The following is a 24,710-nucleotide window of genomic DNA, read 5'->3' on the forward strand; positions in this document are numbered from 1 at the left end:
TATTTAATTAAAATATTAGATCTCATCCCTCTGCTAGCCCTTTCCTCTAAAAAATTCCATGATGTATTTTAAATACCTTGCATCACAAATAGGTATTTCATAAAGCCTTTCATGATCTGGCTATGGCCTGTTCGTTCTGCTTCACCATTGTACATTGCTCACAGTGCTTAGCTGTGTAACATTTTCTTGAATGTCTCGATGTTTCTGTGGCCTCAGACTGATGGCTTTCTCTTCACACCCATGTCCCAATTCACGCGCTTAGCTTTTGCATTCATATTCCATTTGAAAAGCATTTTCTGTCCAATTATCTTATGCTGGAGTACTCAAAAAGATAGTCTATTCTCCTATTCACACACTGCTGCATTTATGACACACCTCATTGTGTATACACAGAACAACTCATGGAACGTAATTTTTGTCCCATAAGTAAGTGTTAAATTATTAAATATGCATGTAATGTAATTTGATTATACTCTTCAGTCTTTCCCCATAAGCCCTCTTGGATCTATGTTTCAAGCCCACCTCTGTAACAATTTAATGACTTTTTTTTAATATAACTCATTGTATCCAATTTGTGCTGCCCATGCACTCTTTGTTGTGGGTCTAAAATCCACGGAAACATTGTTGATATCACCAGGAGCCACACCTTTAAAAATTTTGAATTCTCTTCACCTAGAAGCTATATTTCACAGCGCTGCAATTGAGCTTGGAGATTTGTAAGCCTTTCCCTCCCCATGTTGGAATGATAACTAATTTGTTTTTAGGCAGTTGTTCAGGCAACCACAGTGGCTGTGAGTTCATCAGTGTAGCAATCATGTGATATCCAGAAGATACTCTGAAAACTCTGGCCTACCCTGATTTCTGTCTTTTACAGTATTTCCACTCTACACCATAAAATCACACTACAAAATGATTTGAAATTACATAAAGTAGAAATGAAATATGTGGTCTGACTAACATGTTGGAAATCAATTCTATTTTAGCTGTACATTAAAGATGAATGATAGAAAAGAATATTTGATGAACTAGTTTCAGAACAACTAAATTCAATATCTAACTTTTTATTTAATTACATGGAAAATTTTCAAAAACAAGATGTGTAAGATCTAAATTTGATGAGAGCAAGGTTTTATCATTATAAAATAGTTCACCTATATTGCTATCTTACAGGACAATTACTCTGCAATAACTATTTGTTAAATGAATAAATAAATGACACATTAAGGCACAAATTCTATTTTGGTTTTAGGTTTCTATAAAATAAAGTAATAATAAATAATCTAAAAACTCTAGATATGTAATTTAGAAAATCATTGGGATAGAGAAAAATGCATGCTTGAAAAGATTTTAAATTTTGAGAGAACTATGCAAGTTTAAGATGCCATTATTAATAATGCCATAGTTTCCCTCTATGCCTATATTATGAACATTCAATCTTACTCATTCATTTCATCTGAGTTGGAGCTTTTATATTATATCACTGTAGCATATGATTAGTATAATCAAAGTGTATAACTTTGTAGTAAGATGGCATTATAGATATTACCAGTAATACCAATAATCTAAAAAAACATTCTTATGTTTCTGAAAAGAATAATTTTGGTATAGTGGGAAAATAGTGTAGGGGCTGTGAGTTCACATAAAAATTCAAAGGAAAGAAGAATACATTTACATAGTTAATATGGATATAAAACATTGGCATTTCAAATATTCCATGTGCATTATCCTGTTTCACTTTTGTAATGGCCTTCTTTCTACATGGTATTTTTCCATTTCACCGTTGAGACTATTGAGTCCATGTATAGGAAGTACATGGACTGTCCAGGTTCACCATGGCTGCTAGGTTCCTGAGCTTGCTCTTCACTCTAGGTTTTCCATCTGACCATACATTTTACGGTTACAAGGAATCTAATGAAGACTGTAAAGTAGTTTTCTTCCTCCTATTATGTATTTATTTTAGTTTTTGAAGTAATAGAACTAGCTTTTTAAATAACATGTGTTTCTTTATAAAGTAGCTTTTAACAGCGGCTTCACATCTAGTCTTAGTATTAGCAATTCAGAAGGCAATTATACAAACCTTCCAGAAAAACTATTCTCTTTACTGTTTAATTTTTAGAGTTTATTACTTACTGAGGATTCAGCTTAAAGTAAATTAAGGAATATATGAAACACCTCACAATACTTTAAAGTATAAAGCTACTGCTTCTTTTTTGTCATTTTTATTGCTTGAATTTGTATTTATGTGCATCTAGTTGTGTGTATATGTACTATATGCATGTAGTTGCCACTGGAAGTCAGAAGAGGATATCAGATATCCTGGAACTGGAATTATACAAGGTTATATCCAACACAGGTGTTACAACCCTAAGTACAGTCCTCTGTAAAAGCAGAAAGTTCTCTTAACTGATGAGTCATCTCTCCAGATCCTTATTTTGAACTTTCTGTTGTATTTTACACTGACCTGACTCCCAGTGTTATTTTCCAGGTACTAATGTGTGATGTGTGTATATTAACAACCAGGGAAGCCAACTGGAGTTTTAATATTTAGAGATTTTACTACAGTTCTATTTGTAGATACAATTGACTTACCGATTGAATGGCTGCCCTGGGGTGGGGCCCTGTAATATCTCTCTCTTCCGTGTTGGCATGTCTGTTGATGTTGTCCTTGTTTAGGTCTTCATTAGGTAGGCATGCTACTGAGACTTCACGAGTGTAGTAACTTCCATGACACTTTTATGAGTAACAACCTCACAGGAAACTCTCTGATACTCTGAAACTTACAGTCTTTCTGTCCCCTCTTCTTTGATGTCCCTTAAGCCTTAAGCGAGGAAGCCGCATTGATGATGTATCATATGGGGCTGAGCACCACGCAATCACTTGTTGTCTGAATTTTGATTAGTTGCAGTTTTCTATAATGATCTTCATTGGTTGCAAAGAGAAACTTCTTTGATGAGTGGTAAAAGCTATACTCATCTGTGGGAATAAGGATATATATTTAGAATGCAAATGGGAATTATTCTGGTTTAGTAAAATGCCAGTAGTGTATTCTCCTCTAAGATCTATGATCTCACTAGTCTCAAGTATTTGGCTAAGTTTCCAGTACCAGGCATGGTTTTCTTCCTGTTGAGTGGGCCTTAAGTACAATTAGAGAGCTGCTGGTTACTACCAAGATATGCATGCCACTTTTACATTATTAGGGTTATCATGGCATTCTGGTAATTGTTATAGTTCATAGGTGTCATAGCTGGGTAAGAATATTGCTTGTGTCCCTTCTATGCATGCTTACATGGCTCCTTCTTATACTATGAAAGTTACACCTCAGGGAGGAAGCTTTTAGGTCATATTCATCTCATCTCGTCCAGATCCTGTGACCAAGCTGAATAGTGTCTTCTGCAATGTGGACTTAACTTCAACCTCTGGGAGGCAGCTGCCAGCACAGCATGATGTATATAACATAAAGTATATTTTCTTTATAAGTAGATGGAGTCCATAGAGATAGCTCTAAAAGCATAGAATAGTAAATACATACAATATGCACAATCATTTATCAATACTGTCAAGCATTATATCTTAAATATACTGTACATTATTCCAAATGGCAGTTTAGCAAGTTTATAGCAGCAGCAATTATCATAAGTGAGTAATATGTTGCATTACAGCAGCTAGGACACCACAAGGTGATACATTCTTTGAAAATTCCATTATTATCTTAGTAGACTACTGTCATTTAGGCTGTCTCTTGCTGACCATGGAAATATTGTTATGTTCCACATGACTGTACTCTTCTCTGGCCACAAGATCAGATGATGTGGGTGAATGTAAGAAGTCTCAGATGAAAGGGATTATGTCATTGCTATGGTTCAGCTATATCCTTTGTAGCTTATAACAAAAGATACAACTGTGGGGAATGATAAAAGCTCAGAGCCCAGTATTTGAGGAGGGAAGTCTGCTTGGTTTATAGGATTTAAAAAAAAAAAGACTCTTAGTTGTTTTCAGTTTAAAAAATTGATATCCATTATCAGACCAGCAACAGTCAACTCCTGGGGCTTTTTGCTAAAATTAGTTTAGATACCTTAAAAAATATTGATGATATTTTAGAATAAAACATCCTAACAGAAGGAAAATAAAAGTTTTCTCAAAAGGTCTTTATCCTTTAGCTTTATCGGGAAGCTAAAGAAAAAATAAAAATAAGCTCTCCTGTTGATATAAAGCTCCAGTCATGTCTATTTATACAACTGCTGAGCTTTATCTAGGAGAAAGCAGGATAGAAGGGAGCAGCATGTATTTTTGGGTTGGCTTTCTATATGCATATTAATTCTTTGGGGCTAATGGTTTTCTTGTTGTTTTTGGTATAATTCGGTATTATTTGAAAGCGGCTGCCCAGCAACCAGTAAAGTACATCCTTACATGCTTGCCACTCAGCCCTTTCCTCCAGAGATCCAATATTTAGCTTCCCAAAACTACATAGCATCTTAGTGGGGAGGATGGTATTATCAAAGTGGGTTATTGTCACGTGTTGCCCCTTTTTTCAGGAGAATTTAAAATTAAAAGTACATTTCAAATTTTGTTTATTAGAATGAGTTTGGTAGGATGTGCAAAGCTTTGACGCACTAACAAATTTCCAGTTCTCAATGGCTCGATACCACAAAAGTATCATTTATTATAATCATAAGTTTTTGAGTTCATTTGTCTGTCTTTTTCCAAGTACTGACTTGTTGAGTAAGGAGTTAATTTTGCAATTCTGGCATGTTACATTATTTGACTTCTTGCTGGGTGGCAAAGGGGAAGGGAAGAAGTAGAGAGAAAATTGAAAGTAGGGCGGGGAAAAGAATATGTGTATATATACATACATACATACATACATACATATATTATATACATATATATTATATATATGGGTATATATTGAAGGCAACACAGCACTTTATTCAAACTACATTGGTTTATTGGTTAGAATTAGGCATAGACAAGCATGATAGCTAGAAATTAGAGTAAACTGAGATGTGTTTATGGTACTAAAAGAAATCTACAGACCATATTAGCAGGCATCTAGTAACTCAACCAGTAGATGAGTTTGAGCTTGTATCAAGAATTCAGTTAAGCATTATTTTATCAAGTTTGAGTTGGGAAAACTCATGGAGTTTCACGATGCAAATGATAGTTCTGGAAAAGCTGCTAGTGATGGGCCAGGTGCCGAAGCTCAGCGCACTGATAGAGCTGAACAACCAAGACTAGAATGTGCTGAAAAAAACAGAGTTTTTAAAACTGTGACAAATGAACAGTCTTATTTGTAGAAAAAAATTAGAGTAATTGAGTTTACCTCAAATACTTCAAACTTTATTTGATATAAAAATATTATAAAATACTTTTCATATAAACTTATTGAAATATGATATTTAATATACTGGTTGAAGCTACTCCATTCCAATATTCGAGAAAAGCAGAGCTACTCTATCGTATTGGGGTAAAAGGGTTTATTTCTGTGCTTTTAGGAGAAATTTAGCTCAGGGCACAAGGTAGCCATACAAGTCAAATGTCTATTCTTGTTTTTGGGAACTTTGTAATCACAGAGGCATCAAATCGTTCAGTTCCAATTTTTTTTTTCTCTTAAATCTTATTCTAAAGTTCCCCTTTCATCTCAAGGTAACATTAAGTAGTGATTTTACTTCCAACTTTAAACTACCACATCTGGCACTTAGAGGTTCATTGCTATGATTATAAATGAAAGGCTGCCACTTGAAACTCCACAGTTTAAAAGGGTCACAATCCATCCAATAACTAGCAAATTTTTGCCTCTGAATTTGTATGCCTTCAGAGTGATGGTGGATAATACACATGGCAAAATGCTATGTGTTTCAATAAAGAAATTCTAGAAATCCCAGTTTGTAATATCCTTGGAAATAGCATCACCACAAATGGAAAACCGATAGCCTTACATTTGTCACTTACAAATAGGCATAATTCCTTAAGGTATTTAGCTAAACATAATTTTAAGTGTGTCCAGGGAGAACGATGAAGTAATTATTGTTTATTTATGTTTTAAACTTTTTACATACATTTATTTATTTATTTACTTTACATACAGATCACAGCCCCCCTCCTAGTACCTCTCCCATACAGCCCCTCACGTCAACCTCTCCATTTCATTTCTGAGAAAGGAGAGGTCCTCTCTGGGCACTAACCCACTCTGGCACTTCAAATTACTGCAACACTAGTTATATCCTCTCCCACTGAGGCCAGAAAAGGTAGAATAGTTAGGAGAACAGCATCCACAGGCAGGTAACAAAGTCAGGGTAAGCCCCCACTTCAGTTGTTGGGAGACCTGCATGAAGATCAAGCTGTATATCAGCTAAATATGTGCAAGGGGCCTTGGTACAGTCCTTGTGTACTCTTTGGTTGGTGGTTCAGTCTCTGGGAAGCTCCAAGTGTAGAGGTTAGTTGACTCTAATGGTCTTCTTATGAAGTCTCTATCCCCTCCAGATTCCTCAATCCTTCCCCCAACTCTCCCACAAGACTTTCTGAGCTCCATCTAATGCTTGACTGTTGATCTCTGCATCCATTTTAGTTAGCTGCTGGGGGAGCCTCTCAGAGGACAGTTATGCTAGGCTCTTGTCTGAGAATCCAGGTTGACAGATACAAACATAGCCTGAGGCTCTAAGATAGCTGAAGGAGAACAACAGGCCTGCTGTATGTCCCTATTGATCCTGTGAGGATAGCTTGGCACATTCTGCCCTAAATTGGCAGAGCAATTGCTACTGCATTCATTTATGTCCATCTCACACAGGGCATCTGTGCACTCAGGCCACCAGTGACAAATATAGCTGTTACAGTATATTGACATGTTGTATTATTGTGATAAGGCTTTGACCAATGATGAGCCATCAGAGTCTCACATTGTGTTCCCCTGAATGCATTATCTGTACAGTCACAGTAGTAGCTGTTTTCTCCATCCACATATAGGCCTCCTTGGAGACATGTCTGAATGGTACATTTATCAACTTTCAATCACCATAGATAGAGAAACTAAGATATTCCATGACAAAACAAATTTAAATAATATATTTTCACTAACCCAGCCCTACAGAGAATACTAGAAGGAAAACTCCAACCCAATGAGGCTCACTATGCTCAAGAAAATGCAATAAATAAATAATTTTCACATTGAAAACCAAAAGAAGAGAAACGTACTCACACACTACCACCACCAACTTCAAAATAACATAAATCAATAATCATTTGTCATTAATATCATTCATCATCAATGGACTCAATTCACCAATAAGAAGTCACGGGTTAACAGAGTAGACATGTAAACAGGATCCATAATTCTGGTGCACAGAAAGAACATACTTCAGCAACAAAAATAGACATTACCTCAGAAGAAAGGGCTGGAAAATATTTTCCAAAAAGACCCAAGAAACGAGCTGGAGTAGCCATTCTAATAGCTAATAAAATAGACTTTCAACCAAAAGCAATCAAGAGAAATAGGGAAGGACACTTCATACTCAAGAAAGAAAAAAAATCCAGCAAGAGGACTTCTCAATTTTGAATATCTTTGCACCTATATAATACAAGGCCCTTATATTCAAAAAAGAAATATTACTAAAGCTTGAATCTCACATTGAACTCCACATATTATTATTATTCAAATTTTATTCTTTGGGAATTTTACACATTTATGTAACCAGTAATGACAGTATCTGTCCCCTTTATCTCCACTGCATCACCTTCTAAACCTTTTCAACATGTGACAACTAGTAGAAATAATTCCTTGACTTGTTTCTGATTGGATTTTTCTGTGTTTTTAAAGTTGTTATTTTGTGAGTGTGTTGCTGGCAATTGGGCCAAGGGTCTCATATATACCATAGCTACATCCACACTCAAGAAAGAATAATTTATATAAAAAATACTTAATAGTCTCTCCCAAGGCCTACCAAATCATCAAAACTAACTTCATTATGTCCATTTATATCTTATTTAAAATGTTTTAGAACATTTATGGTTTTAATCACTTTTGCTTCAATGATTATTTTTGTACATAAAACACTGTAAACATTTATAATTATTGCCTCTGGTCAAAATATTTTCTTAACTCTATTTAAAATGTTTCTATTTAAATTTCTTTTAAAGGTTACATAAATCATTATTTATGTAAATGGGCTATCATGTGATGTTTTGAGACACACATGCTTTGTTTAATGTTCAAAGGAAGTTAGGTCAAGCTATGCTAACTAAATCTTCAGTTATTTATCATTTCTTTGATGCAAACATTCAAAATCCTTTTCTCTGGCTTTTTGAAATATCCACTATATTGTCATTATTTAGAAATACCTTACTTGCTACCAGTGCATCAGGACTTCTTGCTCATATCTAACTCTAGCTTTGTACACATTACCATGCCAAGCAGAATAGCTCAAATTATATCTCAAGCATAAAACATATGGGATAAATTTGTAGGAAACGATTATGTTTTATAGTATAATGGAGTATCTTTTGTCTCAAAAAATCTATAATTTAATAAACTTGGGAGTTTCACTTACTAAGGAATCATCTGGAATTTTGAAAGATAAGGATGGGTGCAGAAATTATTGCATGCTCTTTCACAATACAGGTAGCATGATACAGTGGCAAGCAGTATACAGTTCATTGCTTGGTCCAAGACAGATTTCAGTTATAGCTCCAGTTTCTTTGCATATTTGAATTTAACAAATTATTTTGATTATATAGTCCTCAAGCTGTATATATATATATATATATATATATATATATATATATATATATATATATATATATATATATATATTGAAGTTAATATAAGACCTTCCTTTGTAGGTAATGTTGTAAGAAATAAAGTATGAAATATGGAACTCTCGAGTTTTTCATTTTAGCCATTCTGACTGGTGTGAGGTGAAATCTCAGGGTTGTTTTGATTTGTATTTACCTAATGACTAATGATGTTGAACATTTTTGAGATGCTTCTCAGCCATCCGAAGTTCTTCAGGAAAAAAATTCTTTGTTTAGCTCTGTACCCCATTTTTTAATAGGGTTATTTTGTTTTCTGAGACAGCAGGTGTTCACAAGGACATGGAGAAAGAGGAACACTCTTCCACTGCTGGTGGGGTTGCAAATTGGTACAACCACTCTGGAAATCAGTCTAGCAGTTCCTCAGAAATCTGGGCAGGTCACTTCCGGAGGACCCTGCTATACCACTCCTGGGCATATACCCAGAGGATTCCCCAGCATGTAATAAGGATACATGTTCCACTATGTTCATAGCAGTCCTATTTATAATAGCCAGATTCAATGCAATCCCCATCAAAATTCCAACTCAATTCTTCATAGAGTTACAAAAAGCAATTCTCAAATTCATGTGGAATAACAAAAATTCCAGGATTGTGGAAACTATTCTCAACAATAAAAGAACTTCTTAGGGAATCACCATGCCTGACCTCAAGCTGTATTACCGAATAAAAGTGATAAAAACTGCATGGTATTGGTACAGTGACAGGCAGGTAGAACAATGAAATAGACATGAAGACCCAGAAATGAACCTACACATCTATGGTCACTTGAACTTTTACAATGAAGCTAAAACCATCCAGTGGGGGAAAAAGATAGCATTTTTAAAAAATGGTACTGGTTCAACCATTGCTCAACATTTAGAAGAATGCAAATTGATTCATTCTATTCTCCCTGTACAAAGCTGAAGTCCAAGTGGATCAAGGACCTCCACATAAAACCAGACACACTGAAACTAATAGAAAAGAAACTGGGGAAAACCCTTGAGGACATGGGCACAGGGGGAAAGTTCCTGAACAGAACCCCAATAGTTTATGCTCTAAGGTCAAGAACTGACAAATGGAGCCCCATATAATTGCAAAGCTTCTTTAAGGCAAAGGAAACTCTCAATAGAACAAAAGAGCAAACAACAGTTTAGGAAAAGATCTTTACCAATCTTCTACCCCATAGAGGCCTAATATCCAAGATATACAAAGAACTCAAGAAGTTAGACTCCAGAGAACCAAATAACCCTACTAAAAAGGGGAACAGAGCTAAACAGAGAATATTCAAGTCAGGAAACTTTAATGGCTGTGAAGCACCAGAAGAAATATTTAACATCCTTAGTCATCAGGGAAATGCAAATCAAAACAGCCCTGAGATTCTACCTCATATCAGTCAGAATGACTCAGATCAAAAACTCAGTTGACAGCAGATACTGGTGAGGATGTGCTGAAAGAGGAACACTTCTCCATTGCTGGTGGGATTGCAAGCTAGTACAACTTCTGGAAATAAGTCTGTCAGTTCCTTAGAAAATTGGACATAGTACCACCCAAGGACCAAGCTATACGATTCCTCAGCATATACCTAGAAGATGCTCCAACATGTAATAAGGAAACGTGTTCTCCTATGTTCACAGCAGTTATATTTATAATAGCCAGAATCTGGAAACAATCCAGAAGTCCCTCAACAGAGGAATGGATACAGAAAATGTGGTACATTTACACAATGGAATATTACTCAGCTATTAAAAACACCGACTACATGAAATTCTTATGCAAATGGGTAGAACTAGAAAATATCATCCTGAGTGTGGTAACTTAGTCACAAAAGACCACACATGGTCTATACTCATTGATAAGTGGGTATTAGGCAAAGAGTGTGAAATACCCAAGATAAAATTCACAGACCACATGAAGCTCAAGAGGGAGACAAAGAATGAATGATTCAGTCCTACTTAGAAGGGGGAACAAAATAATCAAGAGAAATAGAGAATAGGAGGGACTTGGGAGGAAGAGAAGAGGGGGAGGAGAAACGGGAGGAGAAAGGGGGACAGGATCAGGTATGGAAGGAGATGGTAGAGATATGCAGAGGGTCAGGAAATTGAACAGAGGTGTGTAGCAATGGGTGATGGGGGAAGTGGGAGTAGCAGCCAGAAAGTCCCAGATGCTAGGAAAGCAAGAGCTTCCCAGGACCCCACAGGGATCACATTAGCTGAAATACCCAACCAAGGGGATGGGGGTCCTGTGGAGACCATATCCAGAGGTTAGGCATGGCTTCTAAATTGAGGGATGGGAGAACCCACCCAGCTCCAAAATTTTAACCTAGAATTGCTCCCGTCTAAAAGAAATGTAGGGATAAAGATTGTAGCAGAGACTGAAGGAAAGGCCATCTGCCCCACCTAGGGGCATCCATTCCACTTGCAGACACTAATCCCAGACAAGATTGTGGAAGCCATGTAGTACTTGCTGACAGGAGTCTGATATAGCTGTCTCCTGAGCGTCCCTGCCAGATCCTGACCAACACAGATGCAGATGCTTGCAGCCAACCATTGGACTGAGCACAGATACCTCAATGGAGGAGTTAGGGGAAGGACTGAAGGAGCTGAAGGGGTCTTATCTGGCATCAATGGGAGGAGAGACCCTTGATCCTGTGGAGGTTTGATGCCCCAGTGTAGAAGAATGCTAGGGTGGTGAGGTAGGTGTGGGTGGGTGGATGGGGTAGCACCCTCATAGAAGCAGGGCAAGGAGGGGGGATGGCATGGGGGTTTGCAGAGGGGAAACCAGGAAAGGGGTTAGCATTTGAAATGTAAATAAATAAAATTTAAAAAAATCCCTGTAAAAAACATAACAATCATTCTACCTTCATTGTCTCCACTAGATATTTTATCTAATGATTAAAGAAGCAAACTGAAGGAGCTGAAGGGGTTTGCAATTCCATAGGAAGAACAACAATATCAGTCAACCAGATCCCCCCTCCCAGGGACTAAGCCACCAACCAAGGAGTACACATGGAGGGAACCATGGCCTCCCAGCTGCATATGTAACAGAGGATGACTCAATGGGAAGGGAGTCCCTTGGTCCTGTGATGGCTCGATGCCCCAGTGTAGGGGAATGTGAGGGTGGAGAGATGGGAGAGGGTGGGTGGGTGGGTAGGGGAACACCCTCATAGAAACAGGAGAAGGAGGGATAGGATATGGGGTTTCCGGGCACGGGGCAGGGGGGACCAGGAAAGGAGACATTTGAAATGTAAATAAATATCCAATAAAAAGAATTATAAAATCAATAAACAAAATACTGTCTGTGACTGGTCTTTGCACTTTGTGTTTTTTTTTTCTTTCTTTCTTCTACCCTTCTCCACCTAAGAAAGAATAATCTACAAAGCAGCAAAGACTGTTTACAAGTAGCGTCCAGATATGGGGCTAGGCAGAATTGGAAATTTGACTTCAAATGTCATTGAGAAAAAAGCAGGGGATGAAGAATGGATATTTCTTTGCAAAAGACCAGCTACAACTGTCAACTCTAGTTAAGACACCAAACAAAGAGCATGCAAGGGCTGGACCCAGGTGCCCTACACATTTGTAGTAGATGTGCAAATTGGTCCTTTTGTGAGTGGCCTAACAATTGGAGTGGCAAATGTCTTGGTCTCTGTTCCCTGCCATTGTATTCCCTTCCCCCTATCTGGTCTGCCTCATTGGGCCTCATTGGGAAAGTATGTGTTTTATCCTGCTAGGTTAAATATCCCAGTGTGTGATGGTACCTAAAGAGGTCCTTAGATTCTCTATGGAGAAAGGGAGGATATGTATGTATGAAGGGGAGTATGGGGAGGGAATTTTAAGGGTGGGACTGGGAAGAGAGGAGGGAGGGGAGGCTGTGATCCAGATGTAAAGTGAATAATTAATAGATAAATTAATGGAGAAGAATTAAAGCTCAAACAAAAAGTACAAAAAATGGTAATAAACAAATTAAAGATCCCTTAATTTTAATTGTCAGCAACAACACTACTACTATTGATGATGATGATGATGATGATGATGATGATGATGATAACAATAAAATAATATACTGCCCTCTATAAGGTAAAAACCTAGACTAGAAAGATTTTGAGAATTATTGATGCTGGTGCCACTCAGAATCCCATTTAGAGCATAATCACTTGGTAGAAGACTAGATAAGTGGTGGCATCATTTGCGATCACCTCTTCACCGAGGTGAAGAGAATTTAATTGTGTCAGTGTTTTTACTCTCTTTCTCTACGTGGAGGCTTTGCGGAGAAGTGACTCATCAAGGAAAAGCTCTGCTTCTCCACTGCATGCTCTCAGGTCTCCCAGGGGCAAACATCAGTGCTCATGAGCACATCAAACCAGTGCTTCAATCGCATTTGCTGATGTTTTCTTGGATAAAACAAGGCACAGAGCCAAGCCCCTAGTTCATTTAGTAGGGGACTACAGAAAGCAATACATCAGGGAGATGCTACTTATTAGGAGAAATTATTTAACAACCAAAGGGGGCCTCACATCTATTTGGTAATGGTAGGAGATGATACTGGGTGGTTTGAAGAATGCTGAAAATATTCTCTGCTGTTCAAGAAGCCACTATCAGCATTTGATTCCATTGGGGTAAGAATGCAGTTTCCTGCTGAAGTTCATTGTTCTAGTTTCTCAAGGCAAATAAACCAAGACAACCCACAGTTGATTCCTATGTGCATAGTTGAGCAGCAGTATCTGGGTTGTGTATTTTTATTTCTACCAAAGATGGATTGGCTTGTGAAAGTCAAAACTACTAGCAGTTGGACTCCCATACTGGGGGCAGAATTCCAGGGAACGGAAATGCACTGAGATTTGTTTATTTGTTTGTTTGTTTTAAAAATCCCTACAAAAGTATCTTTTCTCATTCTGGAACGCGGGATTTTGGACAGTCAGTGTTTCGTTCTGTAGTCTTTCAGTGAAACACAGTGATGGGACGCAGTGTAAGACTCTCATGAGCCTTAGTTTACTGGAGACCCCTGAGTGAACAGCTCAGAGCAGGGGATTGTTCCAGGATGTTGGAGTCGTTCTGTACCCAAAGGAGAAGCAGCAGCTCTGGGCAGTTCATTCAAGAGTTTTTAAACAGTTTTCAGGGGTAGAATAGAGCAACAGCCACTAGGCACAATGTGATTAGCAGAACAATGTGATTAACAGTGTAACCTTTAAACTGATTGGTCCTTAGGGAATGAAATAGCAAGGGGTTCCCTTATCTGTGGGTGGTTCGCCCTGTGGTCTGAGGAATGTAATTCGCTTCTCCCTTCTGGAGGGTTAAGGGTGCCTAAATGCTCTATGAACTTTTCTAGGAGTAGAGGGGTCTGGTGGAATTTTCCAAAGTTCCTGAGCTGACCTCTTCAGCAGAGTTTCCTTTTAATATCCAGTGACCTTAACCCCATCTCTTTTAAAACTTTTATTTAAAAGGATTTTTTATCCTTCTCACCTAGAAAACAACCAGACAATAACAATGACAACAACACCACCAAACAAGAAACCAAACCCGCAAAACAAAGAAACAGGCAAAAGGCCAACAAGACAGTCTGGTCTCATTGGGAATGTAAGTGCCTAATCCTGTAGAGACTTAATGCCTCAGGGAAGGAGAATGCCCAGGGCGCGGTGGGGGGTAGATGGAGTGGGGTCAGATGGGGGATTGGTGGGTAGGGGCTAGGGGAGCACTCTGGGAGGGGGGGACAAGGAGTGGGATAACATTTGGAATGTAAATAAATGAAAGTATTATTTTTAAAAAAAAAATACAGATAATGGTTAAGGAAAAAAAATGCCAAAACATAGCAAAATGAGAAGTCCACAAAAGTACCATTAAGTTTGTTTTGTGTTGGCTTTCTCTTCGTAGCTGTGGTGCCTGCTCTGGAGTGTAGCTGATTCACCCAGTGAGACTCTATTGGAGAAAACTGACTTTTCTCTCTGCCAGCAGGTATGGGTCCGGGTGAGACTTTGTGAACACTTCTCCCTCTCAGTGCTGGGACTCCCATCTGGCTTGAACTTACATAGGTTTTGTGTGAATTGGCACTGCCACTTTCATTTCCTGTGTGTCTCAGTCCTGTTGTGTGTGGAAGATACTGTTGTTTCCTTGGAGTCGTCCATCACCTCTGGCTCTTTGTACCTCTTCTCCCTCATATAACCCTGAGCCTTGAGGAAAAGGCTTTGATGCAAACATCCCAGTTGGAACTGAGTGCCCCAAGGTCTCCCACTCTCTGCACATTGCCAAGGTGTGGATCTCTGTGTTAGCTCCTATCTACTACAAGAAGAAGCTTCTCTGATATGGACTGAGCAAGGCACTGATATGTAGGCACAGCATTCTGTCAACAGAAGTCATTTCTATTACTGTTTCTTTAGGAGAATATTAGTAGTAGGTTCCCCTAGGCCTGTGTCTTATCCAATTTCAGGTGCCCAAAATTTAAGTTTTTTTTTTTTCTCATGTCTCTCCTTCAGGAAGCCATTAGTTCTTCTGAACTGTTGTAGATAGGAATAATCATGTTCACAGGAAGAAGTCTTTGTTGATGTGCTTACAGCTTAGCCTTCCTTGAAGACAGCTAATGATTATGGATTAGCACATAACTTATTAATTTAAAAGATATACACTACTTCAAGGGGATATACTCTAAGGGAATATTTATTTGCTATCAGAGAAAAGCAGTAGCAAACAGCATGACAGTTGATGATGATCTTGCCTTGTTCAGTACTAGTTCATTTAAAGACAGTTATTTCCTTTGAGTTTCTTCTGATGGTCAATGTTTCCCCTAAGCCGTGTGGGGGCCAGCACACTGGCTTTCTTATGTTTCCCTTTTAGCTGAGTGTTCAGTAACTAGCACTGTTCCTGCTCAAGGGAGAGATCTTGCTTGCCCTTTGAACTTCCTACCAATCCTTTTTTCTGATTGGCAAAGGCAGGGGGAGAAATAACCAGCCTCAGTGTGACTTTGCAGGTCTTAAGTTGGAAAGTAATTTCCTCGAACCACCTCTTCTTTTCTCCAGGAAAGCTTCCATTGGCACACATAATTGGTATAAATGCTAACTTCAATCAGATGCTTAAAATTATCCATTAACTACTCAAACAGCCACCTAGCTCCTTTAAAACAGCTCTATTTTTTTCAGGGCTACACCTCTTTTTATTTTTGGACATGGCTTTTGAAATTCCTTTTAAAATAACTGTTTCCAAATGAGCAGGTGAAGGCATTGTTGAATGCTCTGGATGATGCAATTGTCTTCACAGGGAAAGTTAAGGATTTTGTGCATTTGCACAACTCAAATAATCTCGCAGATTGCATACATGCATGTTGAGCAGATAGATAGCATTGATTTGATTGATAAGACCAGGCCTATAATTCCAACTCTTTTGTCAATTATTTGTGAAATCTTGAATGTGTCATTTCACCAACTGGGGCTTGGTTTTCTGCAGAGTAGCAATAGATTTTTGGTATGTTAGCTTCTTTCTAAAGTGATTGCCGGCTCAAATCATTATCAGCTCTGAGTAAACTGTGCTTTCCTTGATGCTGACTTGATTCAATCCCCTGTCTTAGGTCATAAATATTTGGATAATATTTCTCATCAGTAAGTGGAATCTAAATTTATTCTAAGACATGCTGCATGAGTATTTTAAGAAAAAGAAGAGATTGGAGATGGTTCTTTATGTCAGGAATTTTTTTCTAGTTAGTATAGTAACTAAAGGAGTCTCTATTTTATGAATGACTTTCCCAGGACCAGCTGGTGGGATGATGCTGGTGGCCCAGTGGAATTTGTAGACCCAGTGGGGACATCCTTCATACTCGGTAGAGGAAAGACTGTCTCTGAGCGGACCTACATACTATGGGGTTCTCCCCTCTGGACTCTGGACTAGGCCCAGACCACAGCCAAATACCAACTTCTAAACACAAAACCAAAAGTGAAGGGAGACAAGGCTGCTGAGTCTGACTGGGGCAGACATGGCAGCAAATATCATTGCAAGTGTTAATTTTCAGAAGAAAAATGAGAGATCTGTATTAGAATGAACTAGGAAGTGTTGGTAAGCTCTGACTAGGTATTTTAATTATGTTAGTCAAAATGAATTTTGATTACTGGACCTTGGTGGGGTTTGTTGTTGGTTTTTTTTTTTAGTAAATTTTTAAAAGAATTATTTATTTATTTTATGTATATGAGTACACTGTAGCTGTCTTCTGACACACCAGAAGATGTCAGATCCCATTACAGTTGGTTGTGAGCCACCATGTGGTTGCTGGGAATTGAACTCAGTAACTCTGGAAGAGCCATCAGTGCTCTTAACCACTGAGCTATCTCTCCAGCTCCATCCTTGGTGTTTTTATAGTTGGGCCTTGGTGAATGGTCTCCAGAATGAGTCAATGGCAAAATAAGTGACTAGATCTGGTGACTGGCTTTAGGAGAGTAATCTAATGGTTTAGCAAGAGGGGAAAGTGCACAAGGCCAAACCTATTGGCAGCAACCACTTCAGTTTTTTCTGCTTGAAACTTAATCTTTGATTCTCTTTGCTTGTACATTAATATGATTGGACTATTTAGGACCCTATAGATTCATGAGCAGACCTGATAGGTTAGCAAATTATTTAGAGTTGTATTTTCTGAGGTAATTGTAACCATCTTATACTCTAGGAAAGAATTGTCAGTACAGGAAATTAGAATAGGCCTTCACTGAAAGGATAGCCTTTACAGACATTCTGAGAAGGGAATTACAAACATGTAGACCACCTGGGGATCTTGTTAAAATCCAGGTTCTGATTTTGTATGTCTGTGTCTAGGTATGAGTTACAGTGAATCCACAGACAGCAACTTTGAGTAGAAAGGTACTAAGAGATTAAAGAAATAGTATGAGCTGTTTATATCAATTATAATTCAGCTTTCAAATATAATTTCAGCTTATAAAGATATAGATGCTGCATATGAGTTGTGAACTAACAGGAGCTGGATCTCTTTCCAAGTAGCACATCAATAGAGTGGCATACTTCAGCTTTAAATATTCATGACTTCCCTTCCTCTTGTTTTTTTTTTTTCAAGTGTTTTGACATTTGCTTAAGTAAGTACTGTCACTATCACATGGTGGCCTATGTTTTTTTGTCCTTTGCAAATCCTCTGTTATTATTCAGGCCTTTGTTGTAACTCTGCTCCGGGAAGTTGCCTTTATCAGGTTTGCCAGGTAGAATCGTACATATGCGGAATTAATTTCCATAGCCCATCAGAATGCAGCCAAAGTCATTTAATCAAAAGAAGAAGCAGGGAGACAGACTTGGAGGAGACTTGGGATTCCCAAGGCCACTCCAATTTAAACTAAGACAAAACAGAAAAGGCACTTTCTTTTCAGATTGTCTTACAATGAGTAGAGTACTGTCAGACTTTCAAAGTTCTTGCTCATGGAAGAATTGTATTCCAGGAATAGAGGTTGAAATCTTAGCTTTCTAAACATTTGATTCCAAGGAATATTGCTATGGCAAAAAAAAGTTGGAATTGACAACTTGCCTTCCTTTCTGTTTGTGACTCCATTTGGGAATTAAAGTGTGGGAGATGCATTAAGGGAAAGGAAGTTGACATGTTTACTTAATTGTGCTAAAATCTCTAAATTTATTACCAATATCACAAGCCAATTTGGTAGATTTATCACATAACCAGTTATGTGTGAATCTCAAATGAATGTCTGTTTTTTTTTCCTCTTTTAGTAAATGGAAAAGTCATTTTCATATTAAGAAGAGGTTCATTTTTTAATGAAAATTCTTTTGGTTCTGCTGTGCAGAAATAAATCATTAAAGGTTTCTCGGTAATGCTGCAAACATTTTGTACTTCTGCACTTTTAAAATAAAAGTTAAAATCATTTTAAAGTTGATCAGTTAGTCTTCAGCAAGTCTTAACTACATTTGGGTATTATCGTGCTAGAGCACAATACAGTGAGCCGAAAGAACAAAAAGTAATTTTTAAAATGTTCATAGATCCTTTACTTGCAGGCGACCTTGAAGAAGGCAATAAATAAGTAATTTCTTAATGTGTTAATTTCTCAGTCAAAGGAACAAAGACGTTAGCTAACTAAATTAAAGGTCTAAGCAAGCTAGATGAACAAAAGACCATCTATTATCCCATATCATCCATCACAGTAGCAGATATATTTGGGAGAAATATATATTGGGGAAAATGTCATTTTGAAAAACACTTCTCTAATACAGACATTATTCATTATTTTCTTCTTCCTGGTAGGAATAATACTTCCTTCTTGTTTGGTGAAACAAGAAATCCAATTGTAGTAGGCAACTTTTAATATGTAGCTCAATTTTGTCTTATCTGAGTATCCACATGTAATAGGTTTCAGAGTACTTCTTATTCTGTTGTTAGTTTATCATCCTATTCAGAACATTGCATAGGTACTTGTAAGTGCATATGTACCTACACACACACACACACACAAACACATACACACACACACACACACACACACACACACACAGAGAGAGAGAGAGAGAGAGAGAGAGAGAGAGAGAGAGAGAGAGAGAGAGAGAGAGAGAGAACACGTCTACTATCCGAACTTTATTTCCTCAGGCCTCTCAGCAAGGCAGGCTGTTTGATATCACATGCTTGCTGGCAAGGAGGGAGAGTTCTCTGCAGGGTGTTCTGACATCTAGGAAAGGACTTTAGCACTGATGCTCTAGCTCCTTGCTTTGAGACAAGTCCGTCCTGGGCTCACATCTGCAAAAGAATATAATAGCTTACAGTTTACCCAAGAGCATCCTTTTATTTTATTTTATTTTATTTTATTTTATTTTATTTTATTTTATTTTATTTTATTATTTTATTTTATTTTATTTTATTTTTTATTTTTTTGCAGACTCCTGGCTTCTTCAAGTGAGGTCAGCCACCTGCATATGTTTGACTGTCCCAGAACAGAGAGGGAACATGGGGCTACTACTCAGGTTTTCTCTTACTTGGCCCACCTCCATGTGTCCTCAGGAGTTAAACTTTATAGTGTCCTTTTTTAAAATTTATTTTTATTTTTATTATTTTTATGGAGCCTTTCAGCCCTTTAAATGCCTGAAACCAAGTATGTGACAGATGCTATTAACGATTTCGTCTATGGGCTTAATCTTTGTCCTTGACTCAGCTCCTCCTTCAAGTTATTGTATTTTCACTCCAGGGAGATCTCTGCTTAGCAAGTCTCCTAAGACTGGAGATTTAACCCCATTGCTGGGTCAAGTACTCAATGATCTGAAGATTATGATAATGTACCAGGGAAGTTTGTTAGATGGGGACTTTGAATCCAATGACGCTAATGGTTTGAGAAAAGCATTACTGCTTATTTTTTTCTCTATGATACCTTGCCACCATTACCATACTGATATTGGAGAAAATTGTGTTGAAAATCCAATCACTTTAACAATTGCTCCTTAATATTAATACTAGTGAATAAAATTTATATTAGAAATGAAGTTCATTTCATTTCACACTCACTATATCATTAGTGAGTGTTTTATTTTTTTAATTCAGAGTTTGGAAATCTTATAAAATGAAGCTTGAATAGTCTATTCCATAAATAATTAAAATTATAGCAAAACTTTCATTTATGATATGGTCACTCTTAAGAAGCACTTGCTTACTCATAAATCATGAAAGTTTTATTCTAAATTTCCTTATTTTCAGTACTTTTACACTTGTAACTATTATCTATTTAAAATTGATTTGGGCATTGATTTGTACATAAGGATCATGATTTATTTTTTAAGTTGGAATTTTTAAATAATTCAATACACTTTCTTGAAATGTACACTCTTCACTTCAGGGTCAATTGTACTTGAAGTCACTTTTGATGCAAAGCATGTACCTATATACATGGATGGGCCTGTTTGAGATTCTATTTTGTTACATTGGCCTATTGTAGCTCTGCATGCCATTGTCATATAGAGTTAATTATTGTAAGATTAAATTAAGTCTCACCATCATCTGACAGTCTCTGTTGACTTTTTGCTTCTTCAAGCTTTCTACAGTTCTTCCTCTGGCCTTTAAATTTCCATATTCCTTTTAGCATCAGTTTGTTTTTGTGTGATGACTGAGATCACACAAAATGTATAGATCAATTTGGACAGGAATGATCCCATTGTAACCTAGAGTCTTTTAGTTCCCAAATATAATGTATCTCGAAAGGGTTTTGTTGTCTATAGTGCATCCTAATTTTTGCCAAATCAGGTAGTCAATTGAGTAACAGATACACCTTGGACTATTGATTGGCTCTAGTACCACACTCCATGCTTGTCCTATTCTGCTTTCAGAAGCCCAGAATCATTATAATTATCATTTCTTTTGGGTGTGTGGAGACCTTCTTTTTCACAAAAACTCTACACACAACACCTCTCTATGTTATATACTCATTCAATATAGAAAAAAATATAAGCTGTTATATATTTGTCACTTCTTAACATGCTTTTAAAGTTTATAATAGATACTAAATATTAATATTAACCTAGTTATTACTTTTGCAATATTATTTTAATGACTGAATTGCATCCCACTGTGCAATTATGGAATAATTAGTTTATCTGAATGTTTAAGCTTTTACTAATTTCTTATATTTTATAGTAAATGTTCACATAGCCATAAAATTTTCAAGGCCATTTGATTCCCTTCACCCTTACCCCTTAGGATAAACTCCCAGAAATAGATTGTTTGATTAAAAGATATAAAAATGACAAATTCTTTCAATATACATTGCCAAATTTTCTTTGCTTGGTTTATCCTCCCTGTCTCTGTTTCTCTTGTCTCTGTCTTCTCTGCCTCTTCCTCCCTCTTCCATTCCCTCTCCCTCTTCCTCTGCCTTCACTCACAAGCAACTTGTCTTAAGAGCTCATTCTGTATTTTGTTTACTTCCCATGATATCTAGGAACCCTAAGGGATATGGGATTTTATGAGCTGTTGTTGTGCTATATGCTTAACTGTCCAAGCAGAGCTGAATTTATGTCACACACCCATTGGTGTCTACCTCATTGTGGTTCATCTTTACAGAGAAAGCCCTTAAGCTTTCATTGTAGCCACTTGGGAAATAGCCAGATAAAAAGTTTTGAATCTCAAGTCAAATGTTACATCAGCAGCAATAAAAAGGTCTGCTGCTAGCATTTCTGTTTTCAAAAACCTGGTTGAAGCCCCTGTCAATGACAGGATTCTATTTCTGAGTATGTCTTTTTCCATAAGTGATAATATTTTGACAATGTTGGCTACATAGATAATACTAAAGCAAAATCATCGTGAAGACAGTACATTCCCTGCATATTTTAAAGGGAATATTAGTACACTAATCTCAAAGCTATTTTCCATTTCTGTTTATAGAATAGTGTGTTTCTCAATATAGGCAGTCAATAAACAACAGATGAAAATTGAATGGATAAGGAAATTAATGCTCTTTGTGAGACTTTTTTGAGTAGTAGTCTCTGGCCAAGGCCAGTGCATAGCTACATTATTTATGAATCTTGTGTAACAGTGAAAAAAAAGTACAAATTGATTTCTATGTAAATCAGATAGGGAAATACAAGTCACCTTTATTGTAAATACTACAGTTTTGTCATCTTATGTGAATAGATGAATGGTATGGAGGAATTAGATTTGGGAAGATTGAATAATAATGAGAACCCTAATTAATTCTAGAAATCTGGATGTTTAGATTTTTTTTAGAAAATCATATTAGCAGCAACATGCCCCCCCCCCCCCCACTGCAGGAAAGAAAACAATTGCTGTCTCTCCTACACACACACACCACTTTTTAATGCACTACAGAAAACATCATTTTGTGGGAAAGACCGTGTATAGTTAATCTATTTCTGCATTTAACAAATTGCCCAAACTGAGTGCCTTCAAAGGACTCATATTTATTATTTCAGTTCCTGTGGATCAGGAATCCACATATGGCTTAACTGGCTCTACTGTGCCATCTCACGGCTCCACATGAAGGATCTGATTCTCCTTAGTATATTCCTGAGATTGTTAGTGTCATGCTTAGCTGATAGCCTGAGGTTTCTTTCTGTCAGTTGCTATATGGCTTCTTGACAGGTATTACCCAATGCTGTAGCTAGTTTCATCAAGGCACACACAAAGCAGAGAGTGATAAAGACAGAAAAAGAGAACATAAAGTTATAAGCACTCCAACCAACAACTCTATATTGGCAGTATTTGCAGCATACATCGATTTCCTATGCCTTTAGTGTGTGTGTGTGTGTGTACATGAAAATGTGTGTGCATGCATTTGGAAGGCTAGGAATAATATTGGAATTCTTTTTTCACCATTCTCTACTTTGTCTTTTTTTTTTTTTTTTTTTTTTTTTTTTTTTTGTGAGGCAGGTTCTCTCTTTGAACTTTGAAATTGCTGATTCAGCTAGGCTGATTAGTCAGCAACGCCCAGGCTCCTGTCTCTGCTTCTCTAGTGCTAGAGTGACAGGTATGCACCAGCGTTGCCAAGCTTTTTATGTGTATATAGGTGCATAGACCCTGGATCCCCCTGCTTATCACCAAGTATTTTACTGAGTGTTCTGTCTCTCCATCCTCAGATATTTTTTCTTAAAAACTGACTATTCTGCTAAACATTTCCTCTTTTTTGTATGTAACACCTTGTTTAACATTACATTGAAAAGGATCCTATTAGACTATTAGCTTCAAAAATAGCAATGGCAAGAACAATTTTACTAGGAAACTGCTCTGTGCTGGGGCTATGCAAGACTTTCAAAGATTTTAAACTCATCTTTCCATTAAAAAACTTTTCAAGTTTCTCCCTAATTATTGAGTATAAAATGCTTCAGAAATAACAAAATGAATGTGAATGGTCCTCTGAATGCTTACTTAATCATTAGAACAGCTCCATATCCCATGCCCTTGGAAGATTTTAGAGCTGTTCCAGCAAAGAAGTGCTACTCAGTTTCGCTCTACTATTTAAGTCCCTGTATTGTAGTAGCCATGCAGCTTGGCTGACCTTAACAGATTGTAATGCAGCATGAAAGTACACCCATGCAGTCAACACAAATGAAATGAAGCAATTCTGTTCTCAGAATTTGGTGCTGGACCTCTAGCATCAGAATCACTTGAAAACCAGAACAGGGAAGTGGGAAGTGGGAAGGGGTGTGTGGGAGAACAGGGAGAGGGAAGGGGGCTTATGTGACTTTCAGGGAGTGGGGGACCAGAAAAGGGGAAATCATTTGAAATGTAAATAAAAAATATATCGAATAAAATAAAAAATAAAAAAAAATTAAAAAAAAGAAAAAAAAACCTGCTAAAGATACATGTTCATTCTCAAACACTACATCAGACCAAACAAACGCGCAAAGGGTGCTACCCAGAAGCCTGTGTTTTATGAAACTGTCAGGATGATTACAGAGGAGAATCACTAAGAAAGTTCATTGCTGGTAAGACTTTATGAGTACTGCTTCTGACATTCTTACAAGACAAAATCTCACAGCAATCTCCCTAATCCTTTGGCTCTTACAATCTTTCCTATCTCTTTTCAGCAATATTCCCTGAGCCTTAGGTGCTGGAATCTTTTGAAGACATATTCACTGGCACATGGCCCCAAGTCATCAGTCATGAAGACATACATACAAGTTACACTATATAGACTCAATAGACTATATTTACAAATATAAATCCATAAACACATGTGTCTTAGCTAGGGTTTCCATTGCTGTGACAAAACACCATGAACAAAAAATAAGTTGAGGAGAACAGGTTTTATTTGGCTTACATTTCCATATTGCTGTTCATTATTGAAGGAAGTCAGGATAGGAATTCAAACAGGGAAGGATCCTCAAGGCAGGAGCTGATGCAGGACTCATGGAGGTGCAGCTTACTAGCTTGCTTTAAATGGCCAGCTTTCTTATGGAACTCAGGACTACCAGCCCAGGGATGGCACCACTTGCAATGGATTGGATTCTCCCTAACTGGTAA

The sequence above is a fragment of the Apodemus sylvaticus genome, chromosome X (genome assembly GCF_947179515.1).
Source record: "Apodemus sylvaticus chromosome X, mApoSyl1.1, whole genome shotgun sequence".
In the NCBI taxonomy this organism is placed as follows: Eukaryota; Metazoa; Chordata; class Mammalia; order Rodentia; family Muridae; genus Apodemus; species Apodemus sylvaticus.